The sequence below is a fragment of the Adelges cooleyi genome, unplaced genomic scaffold (assembly GCF_023614345.1).
Source record: "Adelges cooleyi isolate 19-005CV unplaced genomic scaffold, UGA_ACOO_1.1 ACOO_flye_CR_arks_rails_tigmint_CR_PRNA_651, whole genome shotgun sequence".
Taxonomy (NCBI): domain Eukaryota; kingdom Metazoa; phylum Arthropoda; class Insecta; order Hemiptera; family Adelgidae; genus Adelges; species Adelges cooleyi.
The window spans coordinates 10,048,275-10,060,656 of record NW_026096352.1 but is presented as its reverse complement, the minus strand read 5'-3'; the positions used below and the strand labels follow the sequence as shown (position 1 = coordinate 10,060,656).

General features: G+C 32.7%; 1 protein-coding gene across 3 annotated transcripts in view; it reads left to right on the top strand.

The window, feature by feature from the left end:
* Nucleotides 1–12,382, top strand: part of LOC126844546 (neurexin-1a) — a 181,698-nt gene that overhangs the window by 96,395 nt on the left and 72,921 nt on the right. The window contains exon 1 of one of the 3 annotated variants that reach the window (XM_050582825.1): nucleotides 4,348–4,389. The exons of the other annotated variants lie outside the window; for them this stretch is intronic. The gene's annotated coding sequence lies outside the window, so the exon portion shown is untranslated. Of the gene's footprint in view, nucleotides 1–4,347; nucleotides 4,390–12,382 lie in introns of those variants that run through there. 3 annotated transcript variants of the gene reach the window in all.

Genomic DNA, 12,382 nt, shown 5'->3' with positions numbered 1-12,382 from the left:
CTCCATTGCTAGCCTAACCTTCCTAGTATAAACCTAAATTTATTTTACAATATTTAATTTTTACATAACATTTAATTTTTTTTATTTTTAAAGCTTTCATTATACTTATTGAATATTTAATCATTAAATCGATGACTTATAATTTTCATATTTTTGTAAGCATTTTTGGTTCTTGAAATATCATGGTCTCATCGCACATTACTTTATTGAACACCTTTACATCTTTGAATTACCCACCTGGATTTGTCGCTTTTTTACACTTGTCCCGCTTCGAATAACATATTCCTACGCCATTGATACGATAATGTAGAATATTATAACAGACATAAATCATGAACATCACTCGAAGATAATCCACGAGCTTTAGTGGCGATGTTATTTCCGGTTATCGTGCAGTGTGTTCAATGTCTTTTTATTTTATCGTTGTATGGAAAAAAAATAATACATAAGATACCACGTTAGTGAGGGGGAGTAGTAATCCGATAAAAGCATCTTTGATCTACTTATATAGGGTTATGTGTGATCTTTTAACCATTACAATCACCATCCAACATAGCTACCACCGACTCCGCGACCACCACCAATAATACAGTACTTATTACACATTTCGTGTACGCACGTCGGTTGCCTATATTAATTTGTCGACAAACAAAAATTGACAGTAGATCAAAGTTAAAATCAAAAATAATCCCACCCTCTGGGTCCGTGCACGAGATATCATATTACAAAAATAGTAATTTGTCAGGTGACCATCGAATTGGACAAATCCACGCATGCCACCACTTTGGCTAACTCATTATACGTTTCAACTGTATTTATGCCCATCAATACACATTTCGACGATGTACATTATAATGCTATTTAAACGTCGTTCGACCATAACAATAAAAATAATAGTATTTTAATGTTTCTCTCTTCGCCCACTTTACTTTTGTGTAGCCTTTTTTTTATGTCAACATAATATATTATGTTTTGCTGTCAAATGTGTCATAACGTACGAATATACAATTCCGATGTACGTAAAACTTGTTATAACATCGGCTAATGGGTTACAATAACCTTTGCTAATATATTCAATACAGTGTTATGGCAAATGTTTGTTAACGACAATCAATAATTTAGTAAAATTAAGTCGAGTTGTTCATCAACTATACAGCCTAGTGAATGAAAAATTGGTATGTGTGTCAATTATTTCAGTATTTAAAAATGTACGAAATGGGGAATTGAAAATTCTTGATACTTAGTTTTTCAAATGCAAATCAAAAATACTTGGAAGTTACTAAAATTGTCCTTGCAATAAAAGAAATAACAAATTCACATTGCTGACTAAGATACCGATGGTTGGATATAGACAGTCAAGTTAGTAGATAAGATAAACCGTATGGTGCATGTATTAGGACGATATGCAGATAATAGGGTCAGACCGTGTGACTATTTTTAAACCAAAGAAAGGGCAAAACGTGTACCTAATTGCGAAGACAGACACTCTTAAGTCTGGTAAAACAGTAGGCATACAAAAATGAGTAGGTGGCTGTTATGAACGTTTGCCACTAAGGCCGAAGGGACTCGGAGTAAATAAAGAAACGGTGCCGACCAAAGTGTGAACATATTATTAATGCACTAGTGTGCATTATACAAACAAGAAATAAGGTATGCGAAAATATTATTTTTATTTTTATGTTATAAAACATTAAGTATAAAGGTCTTATTTGTCAATAATCTTGTTAACTGTTGATCGAACCAAGAGAAAAACAGTGCAAAACTAAATTACTCGATTGTATTTGTTCATTGTTCTGCAACATAATACTATATTTTTTTAGTTTTTTGTCATTTTATTACAACTAAAATTACCAACTAGAAAACAAAAAATTAATATTAGTGATCGAGACAACTTTGTGTTCATTATTTCAAATACTTTAAACCCTACAAGGTCATAATTATTTTAAGAAAAATTAATGTAGTTCTATAAATATATCCATTTGTATGACTGCTTTTATTTATATTGCTGTTTTTTCTTATTAATCTTATCTTAGTAATTTGTTTATGGGTATATTTTAGTTGAATAGCAGCAACATCAGTGATAACACTGAAAAGGTTAGTTTTTAATAAAATAGATAGTTGCGTCTCTTCTATTCAACTGCAAAGAGGGTTTGCACATTTCTGTATTAAATCAACGACAATTTCTCAGAAATAAAACTATGCAGTATGTTATCTGGACTTCTATAATATTAAATTACAAAATAATATTCTAGAAGGACAAACTTTTAACGCTTGAAATTGTAATTTAATGACACGGCGTTGTATTTTTTTTCATTTGCTGAAACGTGTTGACGCATTCTTTTTAGGTGTTTTTTATAAACAGAATTAACATTTCTATGTTTTTTGAGAATATTATCTATGCATTTATTACAAGTAAAGTAATGCATAACATATCAGTCATCACATTTATAATAAAAATTATAAAGAGCTCAAACTTGCATTGCGCAGTATTATTATTCGTGTAATGTGGAATTCCCGTTTCTTATATGTGTACATATATCCCACAGGGAGCCACGAGCTTAGCAACTCCGAGGACCCAAAGCTCCTATAAGCGGAAAGCTCTAAATGAGCAATTCTAGTAAAAAAGCTTTCCATATCATAGAGATTAAGCATCCTAGTGGAAGGCAGCAGTGCCTACAGTAGTAGGAAAAATGATACGACAGACTGCGGGTACAGCAGATGTTCCCTGGCGAAGACGGTGTCATTGAAGAAAAAGAACTGGCAGTCTTTATTTGCTACGACAAGGCATATCCTTTAGAAAAAAGAAGAAGGCATATTATTATCATACATTTTGACGTTGCATACTTCTCCGTGTGATATTGAATCTACAATCAATATAATAATACAGGTTTACTAGGTGCTGAAACCTAGATGAATGCATAAATAATTGAGCCGATTCAGATAGTTTCGTACAAATGGAAACTGCCAGATGCAGCCCAATAGTAGGAATTGATTTACATATCACTATATAGAACTTATAGAAATTTACATTCCAATTATTCACAATATCAATCATGTTCAGATTTAAAATGTCTGTATCCGACGTTTGAGATCCTTCCGATAAAAGTAAGTACCGTACTGTACCATGTTGACATAATTTTTTCGACTCTACAGTTGGAAGATTAGCCGTATGCAAAAAAAAGTAAGAGCCCTTTAAAGAACAAAAACGTATTTATACTATGTTCTTAAAATATTGAAACAATCGTACAGAGATATTTATAGAAAACAAAAATATTTTCAATATATAGCTCGAAATTTTGAGATATTATTTTATATTTTGCTCTTTGAGAAAATGGCAAATATTTCGATCCAATGGTTCTTTTTTTGGACTTTTTAACTGTATTACCAATTGTGACTCATGTGATATTTTCCCTCTTAAAGTATAATATACCCATAAGCCAACGCTATATTATATATTTAAAAAAAAGACCCAAGATTTAATTGCCAAGTGTATTAATTATTAAAAAACGCATTTGTGCTGAACTGTTCTGTGCCCTAATATGGTAATCAAAAGAAATAGTTTGGAACGAAAGTCATTACAAGTAAGTTTGTTTCGTTACTGGCGAATTTAAATAATCATCGCGTAACAATCACAGGTGTGGTTTATATAAGTACATAATGAAAAACTTATGCGAGTTAGTACGCTGCAAATTTAGACAGTCGCCGAACTAAGCGAATTTATTCTTATGAGATTGTACATCTCATTATTTATGATCCTTTTACGGTCGCTTTCTACGAGGATTTCGTCCCGTGATTTGTGAGCTTTGCTACGTATACCATATAATATACATGTTTTACTTAACAATTCATGGTCGGAAAGGATGCTTGTAACAAAACAGCAAAGCATGCTGTGAACAAACACGTGCATTATGCTAATGTATAGCAATTTTAATTAAAAAAACACAGTGAAATAGGTAATGGAGAAAATGCTAATATTATGTTACTTAGTTGGTAATATACATTTTGAACGGAAAATCAAGGTTAAACTAATTATAAATTATTACCTAAAGTGATAATAATATAGTACGTGTTTACTCTTTCCTTCTACGGCATAATACTTAAAAAAAAGTTGAAATCATGCAAGTAACAGTAGGAAAATGTGAAGATAATAACATGTAAAGCCGTTTTAGTTAACAAAACCGAAGGGTGGTTATTAAATATTCAAATATTATCAATTTATTTATTTTGTTCATTTGTGATCACATTTATGATAATTTAATGAGAATCGACGTGTCTGAATTATAATTGTTGTTTGTAATTTCATTAATTTCATTAATTTGTGTGTTTCAGGTAAGCAGAATTCAAATTCAATCAAATTTTCGAAGTGTGCAAGACCCAGTGCTAAACAATGTAAGAATGAAAATAATTAAATATAATATTAATATTTAGTAACAACAGTATCACATCGACTGCCAAACAAAATATCTCTTCTTCTTCTTCTTCTTCAGCTTAACGGTCCTTGAAGGACCTGAGCTGCCACAAGTAAGCCTCTCCACCTTTCCCTATTGAATGCTAATTCAACAGACGCATTCACATCCACCAATTGAATGTCCCTCTCCACCGCATCCTTCCATCTCGTTCGTGGTCTACCCAGTGGTCGTTTTTTCTCTATCGTTGTAGTTGTGACCTTTTTTAATATGTCACCTTCAGCTCTCCAAATGTGTCCATACCACTCCATTCTCTTGGTTCTTATATATGTTAGTATATTTGGTTTTCCGTATAATTGGTATAAGTTATCGTTTTTCCGTCTTTCGAAGGCTCCTAGATCAAGATTGTACACAGGGCCGAATATTTTTCTCAAAACCTTTCTTTCAAATATCGCTAATTTGTTGTTATCACCTTTCGTTGTAGACCAAGTCTCACACGCGTAGGTGACTATTGGTCTCAAATAGCTAACGTAAAGTATTGTTTTCGACCGTCTCGACAGCAGTTTAGATTTCAGTAACTTTTGGATGCTATGGTAACATCGGTTTCCACTTGCTAAACGTTCAACTATTTCCTGATGCATGTCATTTTTACTGTTTATGTTCACACCCAGATACTTAAAGCTTTCCACTCTTTCAAACGTAAGATTATCTACTTGTAGATTAGGCTGAACTCCTCCTCTTCTGGAAAGCACCATAAATTTTGTTTTTTCCTCATTAACACAAAGTCCCATCCTCCTACTGGCTGTCAAAAGGTTAGACATTGTCTGAGTGACATCTTGTCTGGAATTTCCTAAAATGACAATATCATCTGCATAAGCCAATATTATTTCTTTATTTACCACCTCCACTTGATGACTATGACTTAGATCTCGTATCACCTTTTCAAGCCCTAGATTGAATAGGGTTGGGGATAAGGCATCTCCTTGCCGTAGACCCGAGTTTACTTCAAAGGCTGATGACAATTCTCCCAGAAATTTTACTTTACATTTTGTTTTGTTGTTGCACAGTTTTACCATATTAACGTATTTTTTTGGTATCCCGAAGTAGATCAAGGTGTTCCATAATTCTTCCCTATTTATACTATCGTACGCCTGTTTATAGTCGACAAATACCATGTATAGGTCTTTGTCGAATTCGTAATGTTTCTCCATCACTTGTCTCAGAATAAATATCTGATCCGTAGTTGATCTGCCTTTTCTAAAGCCACACTGGTACCGTCCTATAATCTCTTCAGCGTATGGCGTTATACGCTCTAGAATAATTGTTGATAATACTTTATAGCAACAACAGTATCACATCGACTGCCAAACAAAATATATAAAGATAATATCACACCTTAATATTATGATCTTTTGAAATAAAATGTATGGCAAATAGATGTTTTATACAATGTTTTTGGTCAATATCCAATGTTTTTTTAACCTACCCAAACCTTACTAAACAAGACCTACTCTGTTTGGCCTAGTTCGGTTGCTGGGTGACAGAATTTGTGCTCGCGATCACTGTCCCTCTTATCTACTTGGCCACTCTGTCCCCATCGAATCGTTATCTAACATTGTTATAACATTATATTGGCGTTACGCTTAAGTTTAGAATCAGAACGTCTAAACTTTATTGAAATATTGTACATACTAGCGACCATCCAAACAAACTTTGCAACGTACGCCGTTGTAGCACGTTAACCTTTCAAAACAACTGGCTGTAAATTATAAACTTGGTTATGTTTGGGGAGAGGTCCAGGGATGCTGAACCTTTCTCCATCGTAAATATGCAACTAATATTATTAATAAAATATATTAGCTTAGAATCCTCACAGTTTCCCGTGCATAGTTTATAATATTGGTTATTCTAGCTGTTCGTATTTGCATTGCTTTTCGACCCTAATCGTTTACTAATTATTATTAGAAACATTTTCCATTTTTTAAATTACCAAATTGTAAAATTACAAAAAATATATTTACGGAATTTCAAACATTTAAACGTAATTATTGTTTCGTTAAAAAAAAAAAATCAAAACTCGGTTTCCAATAAAACCAAATAGTAATGTCCATGAACTCTTTTTACATGATTTGTAAACATTCGAAATATTTTTACATTTTTTAGGGTCGATTCGCATTGACTACCATTCTCTCGTTTGCTCTTCTCCTTTTGTTTAAAATGTTTGTTGTTTTAAACGAATATACCTATGTTACCTCGAAAAAGTGTTACTGCTGTCGTAAACACTTAACCGCAACAGTTACGTAGGTATACTAAACCGTGTTATCGAGTATGTATGTAATATGTAGTAAATATCGTTAGCCGACCTCTCTACAGTCAGATAATTTTGGGAAACCACGTCACATACGCCACTTGTATTATTGTATACAAAGCAAATGAAATCACTATGGTCCGGTCGGTATAGAGTTTTGCGACGGAAACCATACAACGTGTCGCAAGTGTTTATACGGGGCAGTTCTCGTGGGCTGTGATTAATGTTTGATGTCTAACTTATGACTTTACCCGACGCCACCTAATCAGCCGTTTTCCATAAAATGAAATGGAAAAGTGTGGAGTTACACAGATAGGTCTTCAATAGTGATTTCACTCTAACCTAGCCACATCTTGTCTTTGGGATTTTTATAAAAAAAAATACGGCAAGTAAAAAACAAAAATAAACACAGATGGATTTTTATAATGCTCTTACGTTAAGAGTAGGTACTCCGGTGATTACATCGTACTTCGAAAAACCATAAGCTGACGTCTTAGGTTTATACCTCCGAGACCATAATAAATAGAATTTATTTTAGTAAAGCAAATTTTAGACGAGTTGATATTTCTTTAAACTTACTTACGAATTTTCTATAAAAACAATATAAAATGCACTGAGTCTGTGTATTTCAATAGCGTACGAATAGTGTTAAGTAAAATAAACAGGAAAATTAATATTTAAGTCGTTTGATGAAGCTCTTCAAATTTAAAAGTAATAATTATGAATTACTATAGCGCAAATATTATCACCGTTGATGTTTTTTTCCCAATAAAAATCCAGTAAGTAATGATGGCCGCCATATTTTGTATTTCAGCGCGAGAACATTTAACGGTAGAGCACTCATTACAGAGTTTTTATTTCGGAGAAATAAATTTGGTGTCAGAATGTTCAGGTGATCACTATTGCTATAACTTGCTATTTCCTTATAAGCAGCAAACCCATGTCTTCACTATTATGGGTAATGTATTTATAGTTTTCAGTAATTGGCAATACCTAATTACACTGTTATTTTCAACTTAAATTGATATTTCTAACCAAAGTATTTTAATGTACACACTAATATTATTATTATATTTTCTTATAAGCTCCAACACGCATTCGAGTCAGTCGACGGTAAATCTTTTTAAAAATTCATCCGCTTGGTGCGTTTATCTGACGTTTTGCAGTCTTAGACAACATTCATTATTAATACTGTTAATTATTCGTAAGGCAACGAGTAAATAAGTCGCTTAACTTCAATTATAACTGCAAAGTTATATGCTCTAATATGCTAAATATGGATGTAACACGTTTTTTTTATACTTACCTATTTTGTATTCACCCTAACATACAATCATTCGGTAATTATTCACCCAATGAGTTCCATTTGTAATAACATTCGGTACAAAAATATACAATTATTAGTATAATGTTCATTTATTTATGTTATTATGTTATGGTTGTTCAAATAATACGTTTGAGTACATTTTTTCAGTATCATTTGCTCAACTCTGAGTGATCATTATACAATCACTACTGTTGAAAGCTAACAAATATTGTTACAGATTATAGAAAAAAAAATGTTTCGCTGTCTCGTGACCTTTTTTCTCTCCCAGCGTTAGAACTGTTCATTTCCATGCGAAAAGCTAACAAAAGTCGATGCTGCATTTTTTTAATTTAATTTGCTTCCTCCGATGTAAAAAAACGGAAAAAACGTATCGATGTAGAATTTATAGTTAATAAAAAAACCGGGTCCAAAAGTCTTGTTGGATAATTTATTTGTTTGTACTTATGATGTTAGTTTAACGTTATCGTACGTCAGCCCAATTGTGTTTTGTGTTGTTTTTTTTTTAGTTACACAACATAATCCGTTTATTGCGTCACTGTCGATTTGCCATTTCAAAGCAATAAAGCCAAAAAAACGAAAACCGTTAGATGAGCGAGCTGTAAATAACGTTGTCTGCCCTGGGCCGTCTTTTTCGGTCTATTGCATTTTGGAGTTAAGTTTTTGTCTTAAGCTCGGTTGGTTAGGCGTCCGTATGTACAGATGAAATTGGATTTCGCCCGTCTTCCCCGTTTGCCCTCCCAATCGGCCACGAGCGCCAATGTCGTGCCAGGCAATTTCAACAACTGCTGACCGCTATACGACTCGCAAACGAACGTAATTAAAAAGTTGTCAAGTCTACAGCCAATTCAAACTTTCTTGGAAAATAAAAACCGTTGAACTCGGCACGAGATCTTTATTAAATAAAATCAACGGCTACATTCTTAAAAATAAAACTTTTTGCAGACCGAGTACGGACTTTGGTCGTGGGATGCGGCGTAGCGGTGAATATTTAATCAGAGGTCGAATGAACTTAAACGTGACATGTTCGAGTGCCAATTAATAATTACAAAAGACTTTTCAGAACATTAAGTCCTCCTGTTGGTAACTCCGTTACAATTCAAAAGGACACCTCAATCACTTAAGGTGTTTAGTGCATTGACGGCCGAACTAAAAATTCTAATAGCATTTGCCCAGTGAATGTATTAGTTATTAGCTGAGTACCTTCTTACCGAGCAGTTGATCAAATAGTATTATTATAATATGGTCTGTGTTATTGATAGTGTCGTAAAAAATGTTCAAACTAAACACAATATTACTCTGAACTCAACGTACACGTAAAACGCCATAATATAGTCAAATAGTGATCAGGTAGGATTTTTTTTGCCTTTTCTGAAAAATTCCCGCAATTACATTGCTGTTTATATCTCATACACGTGGATGATTTATCGCGTATATGTGTGTGATTCATTTTTCGTCGTGCGCCTAATATTTTGGGCTTCCGTGGGTAATAATTTTTGTCATAGGGTGCACCACCGGAGGAAACGGAACAAACGAAAATATTTTGGAACTAACAATACACATACCTAAGTATAATGCGATATCCAGCCAAGCGTGTCGCTCCGGCGGCAAATAACGACGAAGAATACACGTCGTTATTGTTGTTATTTATATTTACTCAAACGAACGGGGATCGTTCAACGTTTATTTATGTAAGAATAACAAAGCGACGAACACATAGGTAATAGTATTGTGAAATACATTGGAAACGCGTTTGCAGAAACCACGCGCAGTGGGGCCCAAACGTAGACGCGAGGAAAGTTTACAAAATATTATTATTATTATCATGACGTGTACAATCACATGAACGCAATACGCAAATGGGCTGTTGATTGGATTTGCACGGTTTTCGGTACACTTGAGAGGATTATTTACTCCGATAAGCACTCGACGTCAGCTTATTGTTTGTTTTCACACAAACGCCTAAAACGCGAGTTGGATCGTTTATACTTATTTAATGAAACCTGCGCTATGAAACTTTCCGACACCGCCACCTCCGTGGGTAATTTATATGGGCTAAAATCAACAAAATCGTAAGAAACTATACTTTCTCGCCTCGGCTTGGGAACGTTTTTCCAAGTACCATACTTAACACACATTTATTCGGCTCGAACGTTGATAAAATATTTCATCCCCCGAGTCTCCATTTGCATAAATCAAGATTTTACTCTTAATTTGAAAGTATACGAATTTGCATATAGGCTTTTAACTAACTCAACTACTAGAATAATTCTCAGCAGTTAGTAAGGCGATTAGCATTTTTGCTCACGAATTCTATTATTGAATATTCGAAAAGATATTTAGGTTTGCATCAAATTATATACTGGTAATAAGCTTAAATTGGAACTTGCGTAAAATTATACATTTTTCTTTATAATTATACACTTTATGTGCAAATAGAGACTAAGGAGATGAAATCATAATCTGAAAAAATCAGGGAAATATTTTTTAACATTTGGTTGAACCGATTTATAGGTAAGATCCAACGTGGCCATGTCAATGGATAATTCATGGTTATTGTTATTTGCCATTCTGATCGTAATTGTTTATTTCTACTTCTACTTTTGTATTTCACTATCACGCCGGTTTTTAAAAAGGGTAGTGTTTCTCTCCTATTGTTGGAACGTCAGCTTAAGATGATTACAAAAATAATAAATAAAAACAAGTCGTTCGGTCGACTGCACCCCCCATCGCGCTAATCCAAACGGAAATAATTTTTTTTGTTCTCGTTATATTATGTGGAAATAATAATTCAAGAAAAGAAAAATAATAACAACGCATAATAAAAATATTGAATTTCTTTAATCCCAGACGAGAGAACAACTTTTATTCTGGGCGATAGTAAAGCGGCACAGAGAAATGTTGAATGCTATACTTCATAATAAAAACAAAACAAAATAGAAAATTGATCAATCACAATATTCTGCACGTGTGTACATGTTTTATTGTTTGCGTCACGGGGATTGGACATATTTTTGTACAAAGGCCAAGTAAATCTGCAAAATCCTTTATGATCCCTGGTGTATAAAATCATTTTATATCAATATGTTGTTATTATATTCTTAATTTTAAACTTTTGGGGCGCTACGTAGCGAGTAGGTACCGTTTTATTTGAATTAATTGTTTAAATTGATAAAATTAGAAAACAGCGTTTTGAAACAAGTGATTCAACCACAAACTGCCAATAGGGATATGAGTTTACAATCTATCTACTGGACTATATTAGTTAAACCAAAAAAACGGGAAATCGTTACCCAACCCACAAGCATCGTTCATCCGCACTTCATTCTTCGCCTAAGCTTTGAATGCTAATGGCGGGTCGCACAAACGTTCCTTAAGGGTTTAATGAATCAATATATGTTTAGTGGTTGCATAAACCTAATTTAATGGCCCACTATTGATCCGTTAAATTTTAATGAACCATTAAATGTAATCATTTATTTATCCAACTCGGCATAAATATTTAAAAAGTATTTATTCAAAATTGGAAGTCGACCAGTTATTATTTCCATTACAACATTCTGATTTTAATAAGTAATTAAAACATGTATGTTTTCGTTTGACATTTAAAAATCACCCTATAAGATCATATTTTTTTACTTAATATTAAATGTAAATATGATTATTATAAGAAACATGAAATTTAGATGAACATGAAATTTAGATAACCTTGTATGGTATACGGCTGTAAGAGCAAAACGTTTGTATAATACATATTATACACCTAATGCCTAAAGTTATTTGTTTGGCAGTCGATTATTTTAAGCCATTTTAACGAGCTAAAGACTTTTCCGAGAAATTACATAATATATTATATGTATTTATATAAAAAAAAGTGAGAGAGAGAGAAGAATTTACCATATTATTCAGTAAGCACAAACAAAAATAAATACGAATATAATAAAAAAAAACATTTGGATTTCTTGTATACAAATACAATACCTGAGCTCCCGATCGAAACTAAAACAATTTATTTTCCATTTAAGGGAACCATTAGAATAAATAAAACATACTTTGATTTATAATGTTACCAGTTCAAACGAGTTTCTCAAAAAAAAAAAAATATATATATATATGTATGTATATGTATGTATATTCTCTATAATATTTTATTCTGTTTGATGTTTTTTATTTTCATTGCAAGACACGATGTTAGTCGAAAAATACCTGGAAACTTAAAACTTGATTATGCCTTTTGAGTGAATTTTGAATCAACACAAAAATGCTGAAAATAACTATACAGACAATAAAAAATAACTATATCGTTTTTAATCGCATTTTTTAAGTATAAAAGAGAGTGAAGGT